The sequence below is a fragment of the Rhinolophus sinicus genome, chromosome 15 (assembly GCF_057876585.1).
Source record: "Rhinolophus sinicus isolate RSI-liver-muscle chromosome 15, RSI-T2T, whole genome shotgun sequence".
NCBI classification, from domain to species: Eukaryota; Metazoa; Chordata; class Mammalia; order Chiroptera; family Rhinolophidae; genus Rhinolophus; species Rhinolophus sinicus.
The window spans coordinates 89,089,704-89,117,063 of record NC_142515.1 but is presented as its reverse complement, the minus strand read 5'-3'; positions in this window follow the sequence as shown (position 1 = coordinate 89,117,063).

The window sequence follows — 27,360 nt, the reverse complement described above, 5'->3', positions numbered from 1 at the left end:
CTTCAATTCAAGCTCAACCGGTCTATTCTCTAACTACTCCGTCCCTCACAAATCTATTTCTCTTCTGATCCCTTAGAAAATTTCACAATGATAGCATTCTGTTTTGCATAGGCCAATGTACTACTACAGTCTAACAGTCAGTTCCAATTATTTCCTGTGTGACTACTTGAAAGCCGGGGCCTCGTCTTGTAACTATGTATCACATTGTGTATAATGATAGACACTGAGGGCTCAAGGAATTCTTTCCAAATTGATTATGGCAGGAAATACTTGGATGTGGAGGCTGTGGCATGTGAAAGAAGCAATCAAAGCAGAAAACAGTTTAAACAGAAGGTAGCTCATCAGCATCAATTACTACCTGTGAGCCTGCACCCAATATGGCTGACTCAACTCCCTAAGCCAACTGAGCTAGGAGAGGAGTTGCACCTAATTTCCTTGTTGAGTAACACAACTGCCTGTTGCAGGAAGGGCTACTATGGCCCCATGGCCCTTCTTCAAAGTTAGGACACAGGGCAGTCCTCCGCAGTTTAAAAGAGAAAGAGAGAAAAAAAAGATAATCTCCTAAACTTGGAAACAGCACTGCACCCTGAGATCCAAATTGATTTTTTCTCTCTCGTCTAACTCTGCAAGCTGCAGAGCCAGGATCAATAAGACATGAGTCCTCTATTAAAAACAACATAAAACATATATTTTTGAGGTGAGGAGGAAGAGTGGAAGTCCAGTGCTTGTAGGATTGAGAGACTGGTGGAGTCTATAGCATGAGAATACTGACACCAGGTCCTTTTCTGGTACCTCCACACTGTACTGTGGTTCACACTGCCCATTGCTCATAGAGATTCGACATTTACCCAGTGATCTAATGGCTAAACCAACTGGCCTATTCAAAAAGGAGAAGATATGTCAAGGTGGTGTAGTTGTTGCCGTCATTGTCGTTTGTTTTCTTTTCAGCGTCATTCTGCTGAGTTTTGGCTTCCTTGTCTGTAAAATGAGGCTAATGATACCTAATTCTAGGAAACCAGTGCACGGTAGGATTCATGACTACAGTGTTTAATAATGCTAATTCTTTTCCTTTCTCCTGTTCTCACTGGAAGTTCAGTTCTGGTTTGTATGTTTGCACGGAACCCTCTGTTTCCTTCATCCTGAACTCAACCTAGATTTGGATTGTTTCAGTCTATTTTGGCTTTGCCGTCTATGGAATCATGTAGCCTCAGCGTGTGATGATGGATCCTTGATTATTGCACTCTTGTTGCATTATGCATGTAAACTTAACCTTCCCAAGTAATGTCCAGGAGCCCCCACAACTGGCAGACACAGCCCACTAAGGAGCATAAGCTCCACGAAAATGTGGACGAGGTTCATCTGGTATGCCCAAGCTGTGCCCAAGAAATATTTGTTGAATGAATGAATGACAAAGGAAGTTGGCTCTATTTCAAGGTTTGAGTGTGGAGAATATTGTTTAAATAATAGAATTTGGAAATATTCAATAGCCTTTGCAGAACCCAATATGTAAAATTAGTTTTGTTGCATAAAAAATTCACATCCATGATAACTAGCTTCATTCTAAGCACTTCGGAAACGTTAAATCTCCACACACACATAAAGTATCATGGTTATTCTTAATTATTTATATTTTCAATAGTCATGAATTGATTTTAATCTGATTTTATTGTAAGTAATCGTGACCACAGGAAAAATGCACTGAACTGAGGGACAGCAGGAGACCAAGGTTGAGACCAATCTTGATTTCTCTCCATCCATGCGACTATGTCAAATCACTTTCCCTCTGGGTCTATTTCCTTATCTGTCATCTAATACCTGTTTGGTACCTATTATCCAGTTTAGGAACAAAATTTAATTTGTCAGCATAGCTCAGGCTGAAATTTTTGCAACTTTCCATTCTTCTTTTTTTTTTTTGGATGTTATATACATGAGAGATGTTTTAACTACCAGGAGAATTTTGTCACCCAATGACAATGTAAGATCAGGATGTGAAGCATGACATTCTTAACATGACGTAGTCCCCAAATCACTGGATTTGCAAAAGACCCACCCAACTGAGTTCTACTGTAGTTATGGTCTCAGTTCTCTACATGTTTGGTTCCTACATCACAAAAAGTTAGAGTCCTCCTGAGACCCACAGACGCTCCTAGAGAAAACCCTTTTATTTTATGGATAGGGCACAGCTGCCTGAAGGTGAAAATGCCTGGTCTAATGTCACCACATGGGTTATAAAGCCAAACAGGCCTATCCCCTTAATTCCAGTGCTCTGTCCACCACACCACACCACTTTTGTATAAATGCACTTGCTTATTTAGGTGTATACTACACAAGTCTGTGCCAACTATGAGCCTATAAAGATTTATCGCGAAGAAAGACATGAATGCTATGTATTTCTTTTTGTTTGTTCCTTTGTTGTTTGTTTGTTTTCAACTGAAAGTAGCCATGCTCATTAAAAAGCTTTTGGGAAAAGAAAACTTAAAAATAGAAAGAATTAAAAAAATATGGAAATCATCCACTATACCAGCATCCAAACCTAATTATCATTTACAAGTTGGATACCCCCTTCCCATCTTTTATCCACATATTTTTACACACCCATATGCATCTAGATATGGAATTTTACACCTTGCTGTTACCATTTAAATTACATCATATGTTTGTCATGTGTTTCTGTTCTAATCTTCATAAATATCATTTTTAATCATGATATAACATTCTGCTAAATGAATTTTCTAAAAACAACCTTTTATTTGTTGAACATATAGGTTGTTTACGGTTTTAAAATATATGTAAGTAACACTATAGTAAACACCTTTGTTTATTGTATTTTTGTACATTTTAGAGTATTTCAGTGTAAATGCTAAGAAGTAAATGGTTGCTCATTTAAAGGTTAGCAATGAACATTATCAGGATCTTGACACATTCTGTTAAATTGCTTTTCAAGAGGGTTTGTGCTGATTTCCACTGGCACGTACAATATATTAGAGCAATGTTTTCCAGTTTAAAAAACAAAAGTATGTATTCAACATAGAACAAAGAAACTTATGTATGTAATGAAAACATGTACAGAGTCTTTTCTAGTACAAAGAGTGAAAAAATTCCAAACTCAGGAAACAATTGCTGATGACACATTTCTGGGACCACAAAGTAGAATGGAAAAGTAACAAAGCAGAGAAATATTTTACAAGCACATTTTGAAAGCCTTCTCACATACTGCTTTCCCTATAGATAGAAATATATAAAGTCATTGAACTTTTCTAAAGATTCTTTTTTTCTTTTCAGTCACAAAACAAATGAATCGAGGAGGCACTTAGATAAAACATCAGTGGAAAAAGCAGTCGTAATTTGTCAGGCAGAGTGCAATTTGAGGGAATGGGGAAAGCCTGTATTTCCAATCATATGTGTGAACCAATAAGGAGCAACTTCTATGCCCCGGGCTACTTCTCCCCTGCACCACTTTGTGTAGGGAAAGCTCTGCAGGAAATAGTAAGAAACCTGAGTAAGCCCATCATACAAGTTCCAACAATCAAGTTCGCAAACTTGTTGCAACGATGTTGCTACCCTTTTTGATATCAGAGGGATTACTCATTATGAATTTGTACCAACTGGACAAACAGTTAACCAAGTTTACTCTTTGGAAGTGCTGAAAAGGCTGTGTGAAAAAGTTAGACGACCTGAACTTTTCGCCAACAATTCATGGCTCTTGCATCACGACAATGCACCAGCTCACAGGGCACTGTCTGTGAGGGAGTTTTTAGCCAGTAAACAAATAACTTTATTGAAACACCCTCCCTACTCACCTGATCTGGCCCCCAATGACTTCTTTCTTTACCTGAAGATAAAGGAAATATTGAAAGGCAGACATTTGGATGACATCAGGACACCTAGGGTAATACGACAGCTCTGATGGCCATTCCAGAAAAAGAGTTCCAAAATTGTTTTGAAGGTTGGGCTAGGCACTGATGTCAGTTCATAGCTTCCCAAAAGGAGTACTTCAAAAGTGACCATAGTGATATTCAGCAATGAGGTATGTAGCACTTTTTCTGGGATGAGTTCGCGAACTTAATTGTCAGACCGACCCTCTAGGTCCCCTCTTCACCACCTGTGCTGCTCCTCTGTGTTCCCTGGAATGCTGCAGTCTCCCTGACCTCCACAGCTCTCCAGACTGATTAGCAGTGCTGAGAACCAGGAGTGAGGCACTGGAGAATTAGCCCAACCCCCCCATGTGGGACACGGACTGCCCCACAAGCCTATATGGGAGTCCACACAAGAGGACAAAAAGGGCCTCATGATGTCAGAGTCCTCTAGTTGGGGCTCAGCCCGACTGTACACACCAGCTGGGAGGGGAGAGGAGAACAGCGGAGGGAGGGTTCCTACTTCTTTGCACATGAATTGAAAAGAGGGAGTATAGATACCCAAATCGCACCACGGACATACACATTTCTAATATGGTGCCTGTCTCAATTGTATTTTGTGTGTAGACCTAATACATTCATGCAGGTTACACATCGCATGTCTGTTTATTTCTTTATTGTATGACATTTTCAGTTGAGAGGTGGTGGCAGACACTGATAGCTTTCAAAGGATAAGAAATGTAGGGACTGCAGAATAATTTATATGTGTTATTATTATCATGTAATTCTAACAATGTATTGTTATTTCACAGAATAATAATATATTTTATCTGTGGATGCATAAGATAAGAGAACTGGCATCTCAAGTCCAAGTTCAGGTTCAACACAGTAAAGTTGTGTCAGGTACCAGGGTCTAAGGAAAGCCCATGGAGATCCTAAGTCTTTAGAAAGATGCACTGAAAGGAGTGCAGCATTTATCCTTGATGTTGACCCTTAGGTCACAGAGAATCACATAGCTCTCACACGTGGGAGGGGATAAGATATAAGCTTCCAAAGGCATAGGAGACCCTTCTGATAGCTTTCTCACTCCAGGGTGCCCAGGCTGACCTGTCACCCAGCTGAAAGTGCTGCAAGCTCTAGTGACCAGTCTCTCTCCTCTGCCACCACTCACACGAAGCAGGTCATTTGTTAATAAATGGTGTCCATTGAGTTAACACAAGGACAGGGGGACCTGGGCCTGGTTATCTGAGGGAAGCAGGTGCTGATGACCAGCTTCTGACTTCCCCAAGAGGTCATTTACCTCAGTCCACATTCCCAAGAAATGTCTTGAGCAGCCCTAGATCTCAAACTTGGAGACTCCCCAGGTCGCCCCATAGAAGTTGGTCTTTGGCTCATCCTGGGCTCTAATTGGCTCTGGCTTCACTTGCTTCTGTGTTCTCTGCTAGCAGCTGAGCTGCACTCACAAGGGGGAGAACATCTGCCTGATCTTTGAAAACATGAAAGGAAAGAGGAAATCAAAGGGCTCACATCTGAGCTACTGCTCAGGGCCAAGTACTCCACTGATCTGTCTCACTGAAGAAGGGAAAAAACACACTCTTGCTGAAGGGAGAGGGCTCCACGGAGAGGCTCTGCAGACCCCACAGCTGAAACCTGCCCTCAAAAGGAAGACAAAAGATTTAGCGAAGAACTAAGGACAACAACTTGCAGATCACAAAGCACTTCTTTTGTTTTTGTTTTTATTTTGTTTCGTTTTTTCAACTTTTGTTTATTTTAAGTGTGTCTTTCCAGGACTAATCAGCTCCAAGTCAAGTAGTTGTTTCAATCTAGTTGTGGAGGGCGCAGCTCACAGTGGCCCATGTGGGGATTGAACCAGCAACATTGTTGTTAAGAGCACTGCACTCTAACCAACTGAGCTAACCGGCCACCCCAAAGCACTTCTTTACACATCCGTTCATTCTATAATCGCAACCATGTAAAGTGTTTTGCTCTCCTCCTGTTATTAAATGAGTAAACTCAGGTTCAGAGAGATTGTCTAAGGTCTTACGTTGCCCCCACATTGACTGGCTCCAAAGTCCATGGAAGTACTTGAGCATGGGATACGAGAGGTGATGAAATGGACTTGCCTGGCGCCATGTCAATAGTGGCAGGCGCACCTCTCTGTCGAAAGCCTCCCCTCCTTGGCCACAACTAGTACTGACAAAGAACCACAGACATTGCTATTCCCAGCCACCATTCTCCAGTCCCATAACGGAAATAGCCTCCCAATGTTTTCACAGCTCTACTCCAGTAGAACCCCAGAACTGCAGTTTGGCAAAAGCATCTTCATGTCTAATCTGACCATGCCTTTGTCAAAGAGATTAAGCCCAGAAAATGCACCAGGTGCCCTCGTCCCAATATTTCTTTCCCTCACCTTTACTACATGGTCTTCACTTCTGGCTTCTGATGGTCTACAGCGAACTCAAGCTTTCCCAAGCTGGGAACATTACCTTGCTTTCCCCAAATTCCCAAAGACCACACTTCTTTCCTTGACACTTAGCACTAAAACTGATAGCCCTTCTCTTTGCCCTCAGGGCTCCCAAATTCTAACTTGCCTGGCTGGTCCAAAGCTGTGTCTTATGACCTCATTTTTGTATGTGTCACCTTTCGGATCAATACACACACACACACACACACACACACACACACGTTCAAGATCCAGTTTGGAGAGGCAAAAGTTAAATGTAGAAGGCTCTGCTCAGACAGCACTGCCCTCAGATCCAGGGAAGTGGGACCTGAAGTGTGTGTGTGTGTGTGTGTGTGTGTATGCACCCACGTGCCTTCCTGTGGGAGGAGGGATGTGGAAAATCAGAGAGTGCTACAAAGCGTAGAAATGGGAACAAGGGTCGTGTGCAGCTGCTGTCCAGGCTCCGGGTTCTCTGCTTGGACTGCACTGCCAGACCCAGCTTATCCCAGGCGTTACAGGGAGATTTAGTGAATATCACAGAAGGCGTTCCCAAGGGTGAGGTCCCCTGAGGCACAGGTCTTGGGCACCAGCCCTGCTTACCCAAGTCTGAGGGCAGTGCTGTCTGAGCAAGACTTCCTGCTTCTCCAAACTGTGTCTTGAGTGTCACATAGTAAGCCTGTTGCTGGCCCTAGAGTAGACACTGAATATATATTTTTTCAAATTAGATAGCATCCTAAGTCTTAATAAATAGTATAAAAGGCAATGAAATCCAAATTGGGCCCCCATAACCACAGCAGGCCTTGATCTAGATCTCATTAATACTCTTTCTACTAATCCTCCAGAATTAGCAAATACAGCTCTATCCTGCTATGAAATACTCCCCACCTCCAGGGCTCGAGTAAAGCCTCAGAAAGAAGAGCTGGGAAGCCTCGTTAAATGTACCTTTGAATCCAAGTATTGGGTACCATCTCTAATAAGCCCTTGCAGACTTAGTGGTGCTTTCTGATGATTCCCCACTCCAACCCGTCCCTACATGCCTCACCAGTGACTTCTTATAATTCCCCCTAGTAGATAATCAGGGTATCACATTCGAAGTCACTTACGTTTGAATAGGCTTTTCCAGTGCCCTTGGAGTGCTTAAGGGTTTCGTGGCTGATATGCCTATGCCTTACGAGAGCTCACTGCTCCAGTACGGGTTGGCAAGGACTCAAATGTAAAGAGGCTCATGTTCTCCTTAGAGAGAATCTTCTAAAGAAGAGCTAATGCAGCCCCCAGGGGCATTCAACCACACTTCATCCACCTGCTGACCAGACCTGTTCCCTCAACAGCCAGCTCTACCTCTGACTCATCCCAAACACCACTGAGGAGTGTTTTAAGAGTAGGAGATACCTGTTCCATAGCTTTCTTCACCTCAGGCAAACTGTAGATGCATAGCCGTGATTTTCTTTCGCAGCTGAAGAAATTAAGCTCTCCCAAATCTGGCCTCCAGGGAGGCCTGAAACTGACCCCATCCTGGGGAATGTTCTAGAACACCAGCTAGCTTATAGCCATGTTTCTTACCAAGACACAAAGTATCTGAAGAGGTCTGCAGGGATTGCTGGAAAGAGAGACTTGTTTACAGAAGGAGCAAGGGGCTTTGGAAAGAAGGAAGATAGAGAAAAGTCAGTGACTCCCATGTGCAATTGGTCTGAAGCCCCCCCAGTCAGGCGGGTCCTCACAGGCAGCTGCTCCGCTGCTGAAGAATGTGGTGGGAGCCCATGCGTCTGCCAGGTCCCCCTTGCTGTGAGCCCTCCCTGGTCCCAGATCTTCTCTCGGTCTTGGCTCTGACATTCAGCCCTGCACTGTCTCTGTGGCTCCTTGCTCTCCCTGACCCAGTCCTGGAAGGGGAAGGTATCCTCCGGAACCTGAAGTATGATTAGATTCTTAGGGCTGCCGTAACAAAGTACACACTGGGTGGCTTAAAACAGCAGATATTTATCCTCTCACGGTTCTGAAGCCTGGAAGTCTAAGTTCAAGGTGTCAGCAGGTTTGGTTCTTTCTGGAGGCTCTGAGGGAGAACCTGCCCCGTGCCTCCACGCTTCTTCTCTTCTAACGTCGGGGATAGTCAACAGTGCTCGGTGTTCCCGCTGCGTCAGCTACTCCAATCTCTGCCTCCCTCATCACATGGACTTCTTCTTTGGGTCTCTTCTGTGTCTCTGTGTCTGAATCTCCCTCTTCTTTCTCTTCTAAAGATTCCTGTCCTTGGATTTGGGACTCACCTTGACCTAGTGTAATCCCATTTTACCTAATTACATTGGCAGAGACCGTCTTTCCAAATAAGGTCACATTCTATGGTTCCAGGTAGACGTGAATTGAGGCAGGGAGGGGGCACTTCCAACCCACCACACCTGGTCATGGCCTAACCCATCGCTAGCCTTACTGCTGCTAGTTAGTGCCGACTGAGCCAATGGACCCCTCGCCATGCAGCCAGGACTCGGCCCACTTTCTTCCTTGGCTCGTCAGTGAATGAGGAACAAATGCACTTGCTCTCATTTGTTCTCTGCCCTTCTCAGAAGAGTTCCTGACCTTTCTCTGTAGCGCATTCAGGAATCACACCTGCCTCGGCCACCGCAGCACGTGTCACACTGCCATGCAGCTCATGATGGGCACATAATGAATCAATAAATGAAGGAAGTACATACATGAATGACAAGCTCATGACAGTCTATGCTCATCTGACCTAGCTAAAATGATGGAGTGGGTAAAGTTTAGTCTCAGAATTCCTGTACCTAGAGGCCCAAGGCCCTATTCCACCCTCATATCCCAGACCCTCCAAACCACATTCAGACAATGCCCTGTCTACACATCTCTTCTGACACCGTGGTCTCTTTCCAAAAGGACCCTCAAGTTACAAGAACGGGACTAAAGCCATTTGATACATTACTGCGTACTAAACTACTCTTAGCTATCAACAGAATTTCTATTTTAACAGACACTTTTGACACCACAGCCAAAGCAGGCAAGCAAGCCGGGTGTTTTGGCCAGACTAGAGACTCTGGGCAATGACGTGAGTCAGGGGTGGCATGTGCACCCACCCCCACCCGGCCACTGTGCCGCCCCCACGCAAGGTCAGCTCTGGGTCCAGCTTCCGATACCCGGCACAGCCCACAGGCACTCTTTTTCCTCCCCCTCCTCTGCCTGCTCCCCGACTTGTCTCAATGATCTGTTGGTGGTTCTGTCTCCTTCCAGTTACTTTATACCACATTTCCACCTTTCCTTCCATTCCTCCATTCCCTCCCAGGCCCCTGTCCTTGCACAATATTCCTTTTTTAAATATTGTCCCTTAGGAAAAACTTTTATAATTCTAAGCATCAGGGACAAGATCAACATATTCAATATATCTGGCCTTCGAAATCACTTTTGGGATAGGGTCGCTGTGTTTATTTCCTCCCCAGACACTTAACGATGTATGACTCCCAATGTTTATTCACTGTCCTTTCAGTCAATTCAATTTCACTAATTAATTTTTTAGTAACCACTGGGGAAAGGTCAGTAAACCAGATCAGGAAGGGCCCTCTCTGAAATGCATTCATATGGCATTTTACCCACAGGACCTTCCTGGTTGTTCTCTGGCCCTGCTCCCCAGGACTTTGTCCTGGACAGATGGGCAGGCCACAGGGTGGGGCCCCAAGGGGAAGAGGGAGGCCTAGGATTCTCACCCAAGAATCAACCAGCGGCTGCCAAGCCAAAAGGCACATGTGCTGCTGCCTCTGGTGAAACAATGGTCGTGGCTTCTGAGTCACATCCTGGCGCCCTTCACAGTCCAGGCCCAACACAGCCACACCACTGACCATCCAGGTAACCTTCTTGCAGGTTGTCTACCTGCGCAGTGTGTGAAGGGTCAAGGAGTGCACCAATTCTACTAGGCCGATTAGTCGGCCTCTGACAGGTGACCAATGGAAGGCTTTTTCTTCACCAGATGTGTCTGGGGTGTGTACTACTCTAAGCAGATCTATACACAACTAGGGTCCGGGCTATGTCCTTCTTCATTGGCTGAGTCTTTAACTATATTACCTGGATCTGGTTTTAAAGAGAGATGCAGGCTGTTGTCTGATTCTGCACGTTAAGGACAACCAAGCAATAGTTGCCCATACATACTGCCTGACATTCGATCTGTAATTCTTTTGCCAAAAACCTCAGGCCCATCACAGAGGATTTGCTCATCTCGTACAGAAGTACCAGTAGGCAGAATGACCATCTAACCTATGCTCCAAACTAGGCCACTTTTGAGAGAAAAAGAAGACATCGCTAATTATGACAGCAGAATAACAAGCATAAACCAGAACTGTTCCAGGCAAACCAGGATGTTGGTTACCTAATCCACTGGGACACACAGGTGCTAACACCTCAGTCAGGTGAAATACAAAGTGGGGAGCAAGCCTTGACCTGCCCTCGGTCCCAGGTCCCAGACCCCCTTCCTGAGCTGCTGCATCTCTGCGAGCCAGGAGTAGGACTTCTGGCCTGGGAGCCCTAAACAGTAGATTCCAACGAAGGTACTCAGCACGGCAGACCACTGACAAGAGAAATCATACACCTCTGGTAACAGTCAGAAGCAGGGCTGTGGGAAGACGCATAATGAAGTCAGAGTTGGAAATAATAAGGGGAGATTTAGGGCCTAATCTGAGTTTGAGGAAGTAGCGACAGCAAGACGTAACATTTAAAAAAGAGAAAATAAGGCATACCAAGCAAGACAGAGTGCTCAATGATTCAGAAAGAATACTGAAACAGAAGCACAGTTGTACATGGGGAGAAATTTGGGAAGTCAGAAAAGCAGAGCCGTTGAAGTGCCCCCAGGTGGAGAGAAAGAGCAGCATAGTCGTTGAGAATGTGAGGCGTGCACTCTGGACTGCCTGACCTTGAACACCAGCTCTCTACGTCCTAGGTGTGTGATGGAAGAAGTCTATGCCTTGACTTCCTTATCTGCAAAATGGGGATAATGAAAGTATTTTTTTTCTTAAAGGACTGTTCCAATGATAAAATGATTAATCTATGCAATGTATTTAGAATTGTTAGAGGTCATTGAGAGCCATTAAGGGTTTTAAGAAGGCAAGTGGCAGAAAGAAAATACCCAAGGAAGATAATCAGTGTTCCGGGCTTAGGATGGATGGAGAGCGGGTAGAGTGAAAAGAAAAAGAAGGGCCTGGAAGTTGTACTGGTCCAGGCTGCGTGCAAGCTTCAGTAGTCAGGACCGAGACAAGTCCGTGTCATCGCAGTGGAATGACAAGACTAGGTTGGTATCGCAAGAGGAAGGAATTGGGAAGCAATAGGAAAGAGGTGGTGCCGAATCCAAGACTCTTTAAGGGGAAAGTCGCCCTTGGCGGTAGTCTACTTTGACCTTCCTCTTACGAGGCTTCAGCCTTCTGCAACATTGAATTAAGACAATTGTAATGTTTAGAGTCTGGGTAGGAGATAATGAGCTACTGAAGATGCTTGTAAGTTTTGGAGTAAGAGAAAGGCTCGAGTGAGGTGTTTTAACGCTAGATGCCATCTATTCTGGATGGCGTAGGAAAGTTGCCAGCCTGATCCAGGAGCTGATACTTTTGAGATCCCTTCAAGAAGTAAGATGCTATTATTTTCTCTAACAAAATATCCTTTTATATAGTTTAAAAGCAAAGAAAGAATGGTGGTGAGGAGAAGATATGATTGGAGCAAACGCTATCGATGTTACTACTGTAACAATGGCCTCTAGCACTCCATCTTTCTCACACCTCCCTCCCACTCCACTCAACATAGAGATACTGCAGCTTCCTGACTGAACCAGGCCTTTAAACAGGATCAACTCTCTGCCTGGCAGGTCTTCCCTTCCTTCCCCCTCCATCTGCACCTAGAAAACTCTTCTTTATCCTTCAAAGTCTAATTAAGGAATCACCTCTTCTAGGAAGCCTTCCATGATATGTCGATTATTCTCCGCTTGCCCTCACTCCAGACTCGTGTCCTGACCTGTGCCCTGCTCTGTGCCTGTGTGGATGACTCCTAGAGAGCGCATTACACAGGCTCCTTTGGCAGTTGACTTTCATCTGGGTTTTGCTAATGGAAGTACAAGCAAGAGATCAAAAGGTGGAAGAGAAAGAAACTAGAGTACAGGTGGCCCCCATGTAAGACGGCACTTCTATAACGCGGTTTCACTCTAACACGGTTCGAGAATTAGAGAAATCCCCGAACAACACGGAGCGTAATAAGAGCTGTTAAGAGCAAGAGATACCGCGTTTGAAATTAGGGAAATCCCTGAGTAACATGGAACGTAATAAAAGCTTTTAAGAGCAAAAGACACCTCATTTGAAATTTTTCATGCGAGCATGGATGTCGTATCAGATTTGACCGCAGAATTTTAAATTTTATTAGAATTTTAAATCCATTTTGTTCGTGGAGTATTACGTTCAGAGCATGAAGATATCTTGTCAAAAAGAAAACACCCTCGGTTAATAGTGGTTAGTAGTGATGACGAAGAACACATTATTTAATACATATTAATATGTCATACTTTTGGTGAAAATTGCTTTACTAAAGATATTTCTCTTAATTCTAAAAATATAATAGTATGTTTTTTTAACTTTTGGAACCTAACCCCCTTTTTTGTACTAGTTCTTTCTTTCGTATAACCGGGATTCACAGAACACAGCCTTTTTTAGGAATCTAACAACCGTGTTATACGGGGGCCACCTGTATTCCTTTCCTGCTCCCACCCCTGCTTTAGCACCTCATGTCTGATATCTGGCAAACGCTGCATCCCTCTAAGGCTGCACCCTCACTGGCAGCCCCTCCCCCGTAGTGCCAGCGCTCAGAAGCTCATATGTCCTCTTCTTGACCTTTCAGCCTGGACTACTAAGAGCTTCCCATGACTGCTGGACTCTGGGTGCCTCAGTATCATTTTGGCTTCCTTAACCCTGCTCATGGCTCTCTAAAAAGTCCCTTCCAGAAAAGTTTGCTCAGTTGAACCATGTGGGGTGAAGCTGATACCCTGCTAGGTCATTGACCTCACAGTCTCCTTCCTGGGCTTCCTTTTTGCTCCTGGAGCATCCTCTTCCATCCATCACGGTAAATATTACAGGGTATTATAATGGCTATTCACTTGCCCTTCTCCCCTTTGGGACTGTTGGCTCTTTAAAGACATTTTTTTATTATTATGCCAGGCACATGGCATTCAGTGAATACCCAGATCCACTCATTTCAGACTTACAATTTCTGAATTAATGCTGTAAAGCCTTTCTCAAAAACAGCTAAAATGATTAAAAAAAGAAAAAAGAAAAAGATAACATTTGATATAACGCAAACAATAAATAATAACATGAATATAAAATTGTATAACTTTTATGCTTTACAAAGTGCTTTCATGTCCATTGACTTCATTGTCACACAGCTTTATGAAAAAAATACATTCAGCTAAACGACAGAACTTGTTGCTATAACATCTGTAAGTTACTGGAGCTTAATGGTCACGGATTGGGCCCGAGAACCAGTCAGCCGGGACACAAGTACTGGTTCTGCTTCTTTCTATAACCTCAGACCCTACATCAACTCTCTGTGCCTCAGGTTCCTATCTATAAACAGAGGAGAATAATAGCCTCCACCTCATAACGACCAATAAATAAAAGGATAGGTGTAAAAGCGCTAGGACGGGATCAGTAAAAGCCCAACACGCGTCACTTTCTTACACTTATTTGTAATGAAACACTAATCTCATGAGTATGTCTACGAAAATACTTCTCAGCCTTGTAACATGAATGACTTCTCCTAAAATAAACGCTTCTTCACATCTCAGGAGAAAAGCAGAGAAAATTCCCCTAGAGGGCTTGAGTTGAAATCCTCCTAAAGTCATATAAGCCCCCCAACTGCATCCTTCTGGTTTTCTTCACAGAGACCTCACCACGACCTGAGCACTCCTTTAGCAAACATTTATGGAGCACCTTATATCTGGGAGAGGTGTCACATCCTGCAATCTCCTTCATCACAAGAGACAAGGAGGTAAACAGATTTAGAGGGAAACTGTCCTGAGTCTATATGCTGGCTCTGCCCTTCAGCTGGGCATGAATAAGCCAGGTCAATTTTCTAAGCCACATTTTTCTCACCTGAGAGGTTAAAAAAACAATGCCTTCTCATTGGGATGTGGTGACAAGTGCTTTAGACAACAGGTGCCGCAGAGTAGGGGTCCACAATTGTCATTTGGATCCCCTCCCTTCTACTGGAAAGGACCAAATAACAGAGAGGGTGGGGGCCATGCAGCAGGGTGTCTTCCTGGCTCTAAGCCCAGCATCACTGAGCCTTCTCGGGTGACTGTGAGGGTCTCTGCTTCCTTATCACCACGCCCCTCAAGAGGGAGACAGAAGAAGTGAATGAATCCATGTAAACTTTCATCCCCTTAGCTTCCAACTGTAGCTCCGCTTACCCTTCACCTTCTCAAACACTTCAGTCCTAAGGGAGAACCAAGCGAGGCGAGGAGGGCTGCCCTGTGTGAGGCTTCTGAGCCAGAGCAGTTGAGGAGAATGTCCACACATGGGGTGACCCAATGTGGGTATTAAAGCCCAAGAAGAGTGAGGCAGGGGTCCATGTGGGTTACCAGGGTGAGGGTTCAGCCTGAACAGGAAAGGAAAGCATCCCAGCAAGAGGCAGCCCGGCGTGCAGGGTCGGAGCCCAGGTGGAGCAAGGAGGGTTCCACGTTAGAGGTGCCCAGAGTGGGATGTTGGACTGAGTGGGTTAAGGAGGGCATCCGTGTTGGGACAACCTACTGCAGGGTGTTGAACTGAATAGGCTGAAGGATACGACACCACACGAGATAATGGAGCCCAAGTTGAGTGAGGTACACATTCACGGCGGGGAAGAAGATGGCAGCAATGATGGGCGATTAGTTCTATACAGAGTGAATGAACGAATACATAAATATATTAAAGATAACAGAATCCAGTTTCCTCACCGGAGAAATAAAGGAGTTACAATGTGGAAAGGAGAAAAAACTAGAATGAACACTGTGGAGTTGGTTTGCAGTTAGAAATATTAGTGTGAACATACAATGTAGATATAGACATTAATCAAGTTGTGTTTGTGTGTGTGTGTGTGTGTGTGTGTGTGTGTGTGTGTGTGTGTGTACTCCTAGCTCTGTCCACTGAGAAGTCCTGGAGGCAGTGACACCCCCAAAGCAGTGTACATATCCAAGGCCCATTTCTTGACTTCTAAATACCATTTGTAACTACAGACAAAAGTTCCTTGAAGAAATGACCGATTTCAGGGCTAAGGTGAGGAAATGCAAGATGGGTTGGAACACCTGGTTGAAACTCAAAGCAAGGAAATACTCACAGGATGGTGGTGACGTGTCACAAACACACACAAACCAGCTCGAAAGAGCTCCCACTGGAAAAAAAATGGGACGATTTGAGCACCAAAATAAGTAATAAAAGCAACGGATTTTTAGCCTGTTGAATAAAATAGAAAACCGATAGATGATGGACAAACAGGAAGAAAAAACAAATGTTTGATGAGAAATGGGACATTACAGATTTTTAAAGTAACTACCCCGCAAAATATTTACTAATTCTGAAGAGGGGGAGTGTAGCTTTACAGTGAAGACGTCTGCCAGACACCATGTACGTCACGTGATCAGACTTACCTTCCCACAAATGGGCCACAGGATGGGCTACAATGAGAAGACGACAGGCTCATTTCCCTGATACTGCTGAGTGCAACCTTGAGGAAACATTAGACAAACCCAAACTGAAGGAAATCCTACAAGATAACGGGACTGCAAACTTCAAAAGATTAAAGTCCAACAAAGTCAAGTTAAAATTAAGAAATTATTCTAGATAGAGACTAAAGTGTCACGTGAATGGCATTGGACTGGATCCTCTGGGTGGGAAGAACATAACTGGGCATCTGCAGAAACTTGAATGGCATTTGAGGATTAAGTGGTAATCACGCCTCAGTTATAAAAAGAATAAACTCTGGGGATCGAATATGCAGCGTGGTGACTATAGTGAGCAACACTGTACGATGTCTGACAATTAAGTTCACAAACTCATCCTAGACCATATACTACATCCCTCACTGCTGAATATCACTACAGTCACCTTCGAAGTATTCCCCTTGGGAAGCTATGCACTGATGCCAGTGCCTAGTCCACTCTTTGAAGCAATTTTGGAACTCTTTTTCTGGAATGACCAACAGAGCTGTCATCGTATTACCCTTGATGAACTGAACGTCATCAAATGTCTTCCTTTCCATATTTCCTTTATCTTCAGGTAAAGAAAGAAGTCATTGGGGGCCAGGTCAGGTGAGTAGGGAGGATGTTCCCATACAGTGATTTGTTTACTGGCTATAAACTCCCTCACAGACAGTGCCCTGTGAGCTGGTGCGTTGTCGTGATGCAAGAGCCTTGAATTGTTGACGGAAAGTTCAGGTTGTTTTCCTCTAACTTTTCAAGCAGCCTTTTCAGCACTTCCAAATAGTAAACTTGGTTAACTGTCCAGTTGGTACAAATGCATAATGAGTAATCCCTTTGAGATCAAACAAGGTTAGCAACATCATTGCAACAAGTTCTCAGACCTCCTATGTTTCAAAGTTGCTGAGAGTAGATCTGACAGTACTTCTCACACCCACCAACAAAAGCAATAGTAGCTATGGGACGTGTTGGAGATGTTAACTGACGCTGTGGTAAACTCTTTGCAATACACAGAGGGTGCCAGAAAAAAATGTGTACACATTTTAAGAAAGGAAAAAAACTGTGTTAAAATTGTAATACTCAATATGTACCAATAACAAAAAACGAATACAAGTCACATTTGACTTCTGCAATTACAAGAGGTGCTCAAAGTGGTTACCATTAGTTAATTTTAACACAGTTTTTTACTTTCTTAAAATGTGTATAACATAGACAATAGTATAGGGGTTACCAGAGGGTATGGGGGAGGGGTGCTCTAGAAGAGGGTAAAGGGGATCGAACACATGGTGATGGAAAGAACTGACTCTGGGTGGTGAACACACAATGTGAGATATAGATAATGTATTACAGAATTGTACACCTGAAATCTATGTAACTTTACTAACAATTGTGACCCCAATAAGCTTTAATTTAAAAAAAATGTGTATACATTTTTTTGGCACCCTCTGTATATGTGTATCAAATCAACATGCTGTACACCTTAAACTTACACAATGTTGTATGTCAATTACATCTCAATAAATCTGGAAAAAACAATAATCATGTACCAATGTTCGTTTCCTGATTTTGATGGTTATTGGTGGTTGTGTAGGATAATGTCCTTAATAAAGAATTTAGGGGGGATGGGGCATGAAGTTGGCAGCTTACTCTTAAGTGATTCAGTTAAAACAAGTTATTTGAATGTGTACTTATAAATATTCTGTACATTTGAGTTGTTTTAACATTTTTTAAAAATAATATACTAAAAAAATCTACAACGAGAACTGTAAATTCTGTCCATGGGAAAGTGTGGTGGGCCCTGCCATTCACAATTATATCTTAAAGGGTATTTTTCCCCCTTTTAGTCTGTTGTGCTAGTATTAGCTGGTGATGTGTGAAATAATATACTCCAGTGATCTTTATGGATTCCCAGGGCCCTGAAAATGGAAACACTTATTATGCTGACCTCCCCATCTTTGCGCATAAGTGGCGGTATCATGGCTACTTAAGAACTGGCTCAATAATTACCACCATAAACTACGCACCACAGCCCTTGCTGCACACACTTGGCTCTGGCCATGGGCACAGCTCGCAGCAGCCCTCACAAGTTCCCATTGCAGGCAGCCTTCCCACGAATGCCCCTCGGTAGGACAGTTTGGAAATCTGAGTCCAACTTTTCAGTTCATCTTGAAGATAACTGCCAGGCTGTTGCCTCTGAACCCCAAAGCATTGATGACCATGGAGGTTTCCAGAGCATCCATGACCCAAGCAGAAGAAAGACTAGGATTGGAGTCAGATGAAAGCCCCCCATGCATCACGCTTTTCCCCACATGTGTGCCATGCGATCGGTGGTTCTGGGGCCCAGGATTCAGAGAGAAACCATCTCCTGCTTCTGCCACTTCAGGGCCATGTCTGAGTAAGGCTGATAGTGGGAGAGGTAAGCCTTCTCTTAACATCTGAAGAGAAGGATTGCAGTATTCAAAAGGAAACCCAGAAATGATGGAAATGGAGCATTTACATGAAATCACTTTACGTGTATGTAGTTTCCTTAAACAGACAACTGATGCTTCCTATGATTTACTTCAATTTGAATCAAACAAAAGGCAAAAAGCACCCATCTAGAGCTCCGGCTCTGAATAATGGCCAGTGCAAAGCCACCTGGGACATCAGACCCGGGAACACAGAGTCAACATCACAGATCGAATAATTGCGAGAGAGTCACACAGACATGGGTTCGAGCCCCAGCTCTGCCACTTAACAGTTACAGTCAACAACTGCTTTAATCTTCCTGAATTTACATTTCTTCAACTATAAATTGAGAATTGCATTAATACGACCTGCTGTTTAGAGTTGTTGGAAATATTTCAAGATACTAAATATATAAAACACGGAGAGACCTGAGAGGCATCAGCAGATATGAGCTATTATTATAATTGCTATTGTATCATTTTATTAGGATAGAACAGTTTATGTTGTAGTGAGAAGTACACCCTAATCTCTCAGAGTCTTCACATAATAAAGGCTGATTTCCTACTCACACCAAGTTCAAGGTGAGTCAGACAACCCTCCTCTACCGCGTAGTTACGCCATCTGGGACACCCGTCCTCCACTGCTGCTGGGGCAGGAACAGAGATGGTGGAGGATTCTAGGTGCCAACCTGAAAATGGCATATGTCACTCTGCTCACATCCCATTGACAAGATCCCGGCTGTGTGGGTCTCACCTATCTACATGGCATACTGCCTTCCTGTGTGCCCGGAAGAAAAGGCAGTATCTCTTCCACAATAAGCAATAAGCAAGGGTTTGTAGGCAAATGAGATCAATAGACCGAGGCCAACTGACTTAAGGACCTTGAATAGCATAGGAAAGACGTGCCTTAAAAGAGCCGTAGAAAAGGCAGAATATAATCAGCATTGTAAAATACAGACACACTGCACTGGGAGCATAGAAAATGAGCAATATCTTCAGAGTAGAAGCAAAAGTCTTCATGGCAGAAAAAAAAAAAAGCTTCTAAGTTGGATCTTGAATGTCATGTAGGACGAAACAGACAGCTGAGAACAAGGCGGTGCTCAAAACTATGCTTTTTAGGTGCACATTCCCAAAAACCGATCACACACGTTTGAGCACATTTCTAAGAGGAACCTAATTTTCTAGGAACATTCAGAAGAGCCACACAATGTTACTCCAACATTAACAAGAAGTAAGAAAAGTTAAACGATCCCAAAGGACCTAAATAACTGAAGTGGGTTTGATCTACCGTCTTGGTGGGATCAAGGGGAGCGTGGCGAATGTTCTGGGTGTTCCAGTTATCTACTTCTGTGTAACAAACTACCCAAAACTCAGCAGGTCAGGAATTGAGGAGGGGTTCACTTGAGTGTGATTCTTCTGTTCCATGTGCGACAGATGAAGGCCACTTACTGGCATTCAACTGATGGAGAGGCTGATCTGTAGGGCCCACCAAGGCTTCCCTCACACGTCTGGCACCTTGGCAGGGACGGGCTCAGCTGGGACGGCACCTGGGCAGGGACGGGCTCAGCTGGGACGGCACCTGGGCAGGGACGGGCTCAGCTGGGACGGCACCTGGGCGGGGACGGGCTCAGCTGGGACGGCACCTGGGCGGGGACGGGCTCAGCTGGGATGGCACCTTGGCAGGGATGGGCTCAGCTGGGATGGCACCTGGGCAGGGACGGGCTCAGCTGGGAAGGCACCTGGGCAGGGACGGGCTCAGCTGGGAAGGCACCTGGGCAGGGACGGCACCTGGGCAGGGACGGGCTCAGCTGGGACGGCACCTGGGCGGGGACGGGCTCAGCTGGGATGGCACCTGGGCAGGGATGGGCTCAGCTGGGAAGGCACCTGGGCAGGGACGGCACCTGGGCAGGGACGGGCTCAACTGGGACGGCACCTGGGCGGGGACGGGCTCAGCTGGGACGGCACCTAGGCAGGGACGGGCTCAGCTGGGACCGCCCACCTGAACACAGTGCCTTTCTCAGCTTCTCTGGCACGGTAGTCTCATGGTAATCAGACGTCTCACATGGTGGCTCAGGGCTCCAAAGGGTGTTTCCTAGCAAACAAGGCAGAAGTTCATGGCCGTTACTGCATCAAGCCCACCACATTCTGTTGGTTACAGCAAACCACGAAGTCTAGCCCAGAGTCAAGGAAACGGGATTTGGGCCCTGTCTCTTAATGAGAACAAGGTCAAAAATTCACAGTCATCTTTAATTGGCCACACTGAGCTTGGGAGAGTTTAGAACATAGAGGGCTATTTCAAAAGCTAAATTACCAAGTGTTTCTTGAGCCTTCCCAGTTCATAGGGCCTGATAGGAGGAGCCTGTAGCCCAAGTTCAGCCAGTAACATGGAGTCTTGGTCCTGGTTCCAAGTGGCAGGTGAGGCTAGTCAAGCATCTCCCCTTCTCCACATATCAGTGGCCATACCTGTTGTACGGGTACGGCCCCCCTCACCTGGCCATAGTTGCATTCCTGGAAAGTGAGCTAACTAGGTGGAAAAATCTTTGAAAACTGTGAACTGCTAGAGAGCCAAGTACTGCCTTATTACCAATCGTGGAATCTACCTACTCTCAGGGACCTAACGGTCTGCTTGGGAAAGCGAGACCTTGCTGACATGGAAAAAAAAAGGGTGAGGGATACCAGAGAGCATGTGATCAGGAACTGGGCCGGGAGCTCTGACTGTGACGAGGGCAGGACGAAGAAGGGAGGGGCGGGGAGGAGCCCTGGAGAAAGACTGCCTGTGGATCAAGACTTCTTCTCTGCCACTGAAGAGACACGATGGATTCGCAGCCCTGCGGGAACTCTGGGAATTAACCTCCTTACTATGCTCACGCCTACTGCTCTTTTTGTTTCGGGATGACTGTTTGTTTGTAACTGCCTTGTTGGGTTAGGGAAGACCTAGCCTTGCCACCTGAACCCTACACACCCCTCCGACACAGCAACCACACACAAGGCGTGCTGGCCCGTGCTCTTGACAGGGCAGCAGCTCCTGAAGACATCAGGCCTCCAGGGTGCTGGCCCTCAGCTTCACTGTCTTTGAAGGAAGCTGAATCTAACAGGTCTGCGCCTCTCCTCAAGGCCACTCTTGAGTCTCTGAGACCTGCTTCTGAGTGACAGCATCTAGTGGCTGCATCACCCCTGTCCACACAAGAGGAGCCTAGCTCTTGTGCACCAGCTTCTGCGAGAGCCCTGTTGCTGCTGGCAGCTGGACAACTCCTGAGCGGGCTCTGGGTCTGGCTAAGACCTTCAGCTCTGGTCTGGGGGGTAGCAGGGAAAGCCAAAGGCCAGCCCTGGGTACTGCTCCTGTCCCTGGATGGCTGAAAGCTTATTAGGTCCCATCAGACTGTATGTGGCCGCAGAGGCTGGACACCTGCAGGATTGTACCTCTGGGCCTGAGCTCACATCACCACCTGACTCCAGGATTGCTGCTTTGGGGTTCTTCTCACACTGGTGTACTTAGCCCATCCATATGGCTTGGAGGGGCTCGCAGCCAGTTTCCAAAAGGAGACTGATGTTAATGAACCAGGCCGATATTCTACATACGCCTTCACAGATGTAAGGCTCTGAGAGGCAATGCACTCAAAAGTCACAGATTCTTAGAGCCCATGCGGCCACTCTGCCCAGAAGGCCCTCTGGGTGACCCCTGATCACTTCTGTCCTGTCTCTGTTTTGCCCCCTCTAAAGGGACAGAACCCTGTGAGAATAGATTCCTTCACCCAAACCCTCTGTTTCCAGTACCACGTTCCTTTTTACTCCTACATTCCCTAAGGCCTACGAGGCCTCAGCAGTCCCTCCCTCTGCTTTTCCTGGTGTCAAATATGCTAACTGTGCCTGCCCCACCCCCACTGGCAGTCAGTCCTTAGCACATTGTGCCATAATTTTCCTCTTCTCTAGGACTCAGTTTCTTCAGTGCGAAGGGGCAGACGCTAGCTTCGTGTGCACGTGTACATTAGAAACGTTACTCTTGTTTTATTAAAGGTTCTCGACCTCTTTTTATGACTCCTTTTCCAGGTCCTTTTCTGTGGCTTCCTGGGTCTTTTTGCCCAGATGACTGGGTAATGGACTGGACATCGATCCGAGCCTTCCTGTATACACGTTGGTAGGTGCAAAACTGCTCCTGCCAGCTGGGGGGGCCAACTCGAGTCTTCTGTAGAAGCACTTCCGTTCCTGCGCAGAGGGTTTTCTGGGGGAGAGGACATACCTGGGCTCCCTGCACATGAGCTGGCCACTGGGGCCTCTGAGAGCCACAGAGATACTCTCGGTCCACCCCCATTTTCTTAGGGTGCCATCTATCTTTAACTCTTCCAACCAGATCCTCTGCCACCCTGAACTTTACCGTGATGCCTGACAGTGGGCTTCTGACCACTGACCATGCAGGTCCACACGCAGGGTGGGGGCGGTTCCATGGTGTTTGGCCTCCTGTCTGCAGATCTCCTAGCTGGCTGGTTAAACCTTGCGGTCATTGCTTCCAACCCTTGTAGAAGCAGGGTGTCAGAACCATGCCATTTCCACTGAGCACCATGCCTGCCCAGGACCTCCCCGCAGGAACCCTGCTGAGCAAAATGCTCCCCGCGGACTCTGTGAAGTTGAAGTGGAGGACAGTAAGGCCTCAAGCAACGAAAGTCAGGGTCAGAGTTACAATTGCTATTCTTGCTAATGTGGGGGCCTTACAGTAAACAAAGGAAGCCAGCAGCTGCTGGTCTAGGCCAAACTAAACGTGAATCTGACTCGGACACTGGCAATGGTAGCTTGGGTGAGTCACGTGGGCTCTTTGATTCCCTTTCCTCATCGGGTACATGGGTACCAACCTCACAGTTTCATGAGAAAGGAAGGTAACAACAGATACAAGTTGCTCAGTGGAGTGAACGTTCACCAGAGGTGAAGTTCCCCGCTTCCCCATGGAGTGGAGACCTCGGCAGCACTCAGGCTGATGGGCTAGTAGCTCTTTGGAGGCGCGAGGACCTTGGAGAAGAGCTCCACACACAGTACCGGGGCAACCCCGAGTCTGACAAGGGCCCACTTCTCCAAGGACCCAAATTTTCTCTCCCAGAAGCCCTACTGAGGCTTCTCACCTCACCCTCCCCACTGGAACTTACTGAGGAGGGTAGAATTGTCTTCATTTTCAGGTGCCAGAGAAGTTAGCCCAGGTAAATATGTGAGCGCAGATCTGCGTGATGTCATGTTGTTGCAAGGAGACAGAATAAACCATAAAAACAGTCAGACCCTGAAGCAAAGAATCTGCCAGCAGCTAGAGAGGCTTCAGGTAAGGACTCTCACTAGCAACTTAGCTGAGAGAGACCCTGGGGACTGCAAGGGAGCTGCTGATTGTAAGTCCCCAGAGGCTTAGCTGGCTCTTAGGCTTTGGTGTCCCCAAGGAAACAGGGAACTCCTCCAGGGCCAGACCCGGGTCTCTCTTCTCTCCAGAGGCTCCCGCAGGGCCCAGCACCCAGAGACACTCAATAAATATTTGCTGAAATGAAGTGACAAAATATTGACGGTGCCGCTACCATTGAGTCTCAGGGCCTGAGAAGGAAGCAGTGAGCATGGAGCATCCAGGCTGCCACATCTCACCATCTCCCCCAGAAAAAGGCCGGCGGTGGCTCCGTGCTGTCTTCTGAGGTTCCCTCATGTGCAGGGAAGTGAGAACTTTCGTCCTGATGCTTTATTAACTTTAGTGCATCTCATTATCCTCTGTATAGTTGGGTAAGTTTGCGTGGCCTGACCTCCCTGCCGTCAGTTTCAGGTTTTAAATGATTGACAGCTTCAATTAGCTGTAATTAGAAAGGATTAAAACCATCCACTGGGCAAGTTTTATAGGTAGACTCTGTGCTTCTTTATATGTTCATTTGTGATGGGGTGGGGGCAGCAGGAGACAAATGCACGACAGTCTCTATATCCTTAGCCTCTCCCTCTCACTTTAAACCAAACCCGAGAGGTTCAGACACTATTTGTGACAGAGAGGACATTTCCTGCTCATTGTAAGACCAGCCCTGCACTGTGTTGGGTTTGGCAGCTGATCATGGAAAGAGAGCTGAATTCTAACTAGAGAGTAAGCAGGGGAGGGTGTGGGGTGGGGGAAGAAAGGTCTTTAAAAAGGAAAGATCTGGAGGCTGTAATCCCTATTGCAGTCTCACTAGGAGTGCTGGCATAATGAGCAGCGACCCAGCACTCCATCCTGCTTTTGTTTACCTAACAGTTTGACAATGCATGTTTATGCAAATCGGCAGCGGGACTGTGCTGGCTGTTCATTAATTAGCATCTGATTCCTTGTGTGTTAGCCAGGCTTCCAGAACAGGGCTAATTTGATAAACAGTTGATCCACGTTTCAGAGGGCTCTCTTGAGGGGTCTCAGTCTATATTAAACCTGAGGGTAGGGCCTGGCCTTGGACTCCACTGGGAGATGAGAGAAGGGGTCAAGCAGAGGGCCCAGGATGAGGCCTGAGCGCCCCTGAACCTAGGAGCTGAAACGTGCCTTACGGGTGATCAAGGCCGACCTGGGTCTAAGACATAGCCCGCACTTGTTGAATTCAGACTTGACCTCACTTTGTGTGTTTTACAAGTCTCCATATGCAGTAGCCTCATTTAACCCTCACAAAGTCTTACTACAAACATTTATGGAGCATTATCTCATTTCACCTTCCTAATAACTGTATTATTAGCATCAACCCATTTTACAGCTGCAGAGTCATGGTTAAGGAAAGCGGGCTAAAAATGGCTCAAAGTGACTAGACTCCTTCCTGTCCTTTTCCCAGCTTTGCTGATTATCAACAGCAGAGCTCAGACAAGCACACCGAGGGTGATGGATGAGCCTAAGGCAGGGCAGGGAGCCTGGAGGAGGCTGATTCCCCAATAAACCATCCTGCCCAGACAGAAAGCAGCTGCCTCTGCTGGGAAATACGAGCAGGAAGGGACTGAGGGGTCTGGACTAGAGGAGAAGGGCACCACAGGGCCGCGCTGTCAGTGCAGCACCCACTGATTGGTTTGCTGGGCTTTTATTCTAAGATACCTGCAAGCAGGAGCTGCAGGGCTATGAACGCCACGGATATGTTCCCTGTGTCAGGGCCCCGCTGTGCTCACCTGGAACACCCACTAAGCCAGGGACTCTGCTAATGATGCCCTGCGTCACCCATTGCCTCGCCACCCTGCTGTTTTTGAGGCTCTTTACCCTTCCCGTGTCAGACCAACACACACAAACATACACACAGACATCCACGTGGCCACTGGGAGGGGGAACTCTCCCCACAAACCCCAGCAGGGAGCTGCCCCTATCCCCAGGCCTCCCTTCTGGCCTGGGTGCATTTCCAGTCAGACCTCAAACTTAGGAGGCTGCAGCCCCATTTTCAGAGGTCATGGGTAGGCGGTGACAGGATGTGATTGATGGCTAGTGTTATAGGAGTCACATTCCCCTCACTCAGGGCTCTGGAAGCACCCCTACAAGTCTGTTCTGGTGTTTTCTCTTTTCCTGACTCATCGCATCACCATGTTACCATTTCCCTGAAAGTAAGACCTAGCCAGACCATCAGCTCTAATGCATCTTTTGGAGCAAAAATTTATATAAGATCCAGTATGGTATTATATCATATCATATCATACCATACAAGACTGGGTCTTATATTATAGTAAAGTAAGACTGGGTCTCATATTAATTTTTGCTCCAAAAGACACATTAGAGCTGATGGTCCGGCTAGGTCTCATTTTCGGGGAAACACGGTATTTGCAGAAGGAAGCAGATCATGAGCAACTGCAACCAGGAGCTACCACGGGCTAAGTCCTCACTTCCCCAAGCCCATGGGTGGGCATCCCCAGCGAGGTGTCAGGCGAGAGAGGTGCTAAAAAGGGTCTGGGGCTGCCTACTTCCCTGCTTCCCTGCATCCCTGCTCTCCTCCCCAGGACCCAAGTTGCAGAGAGAAGAAAACCAGGGTAACCTGTCACCAGGCAGCTGAGGATGAGGAGCTCCACCAACAAAACCAGAGGCCAGGGGCTGGCTGGGATCAACCCTTTGAATTCCAAAGTGAGAAACTGCTGACCAGCACACGCACGCACGCGCACGCACACACACGCACGCACGCACACGCACACACGCACGGCTGTGCCCTAACTGGCCTCTCAGAGCCCTGATGCTGACTGAGCAAAGCCAAAGGGTTCATCAAGCCCCAGCTGTGTGCAGAGCACTGCGGTTGGTGTGCTGTGAAAGATTTGAGCTGAGAATTATAACAACAGAAACCCAAAAACCTGTGATCACAGCCCTGCTGTGAAGAAGTTCATGACCACATTAACAGGATAAACTTCAGCCACGTGGAGGAAAACCTGGCTTGGAATCTCAGTTCTGCCTCCAGCTGTGTAACTTGATGGCAGGAGGGCCAAGGAAAGTTTGAGAAGGCCACGCCAGCGCGAGCATTCAATGGCATGGTTCCCTCCCATCTGATTAATAGCACCCTCACCTGTTCAGCCCGCTTACACCCGTTTTAGCATTTTTATCAGGTCAGGGGGACAAGGATTATAATTCCCCGTTTGCAGATACACAGGAATTGCAGGATCAGAGAGGCTGAGTGCTTCTTCTATGTCTGCCCAGCAAGAAAGTGCTGCAGCTGGACTAGACACTCCCTGCCTGTGCCTGCCACCTCACAGCTACCCTGGGAAGTACCTTCCAGAGGGAGGCACCTCACAGCTGTTCCTGGCTCCTCCTCCTCACAGGTTCCCTTAAATTGGTCCCAGAATGTAGCTTGTAACAGGTTTTGGTGACTTCTGTTCCGTCACTTGGACATTTTCCCCACATCAACTCCATTCCTCTCAAAGTTGCCTTAGGAGACAGCTGAGTTGCAGCAGCTCCTGCAGGCAACACGTGGCTTCCCTGGCTGCACGCTCTTCCCACCTGTCCCAGGACAGGGTCCTTTT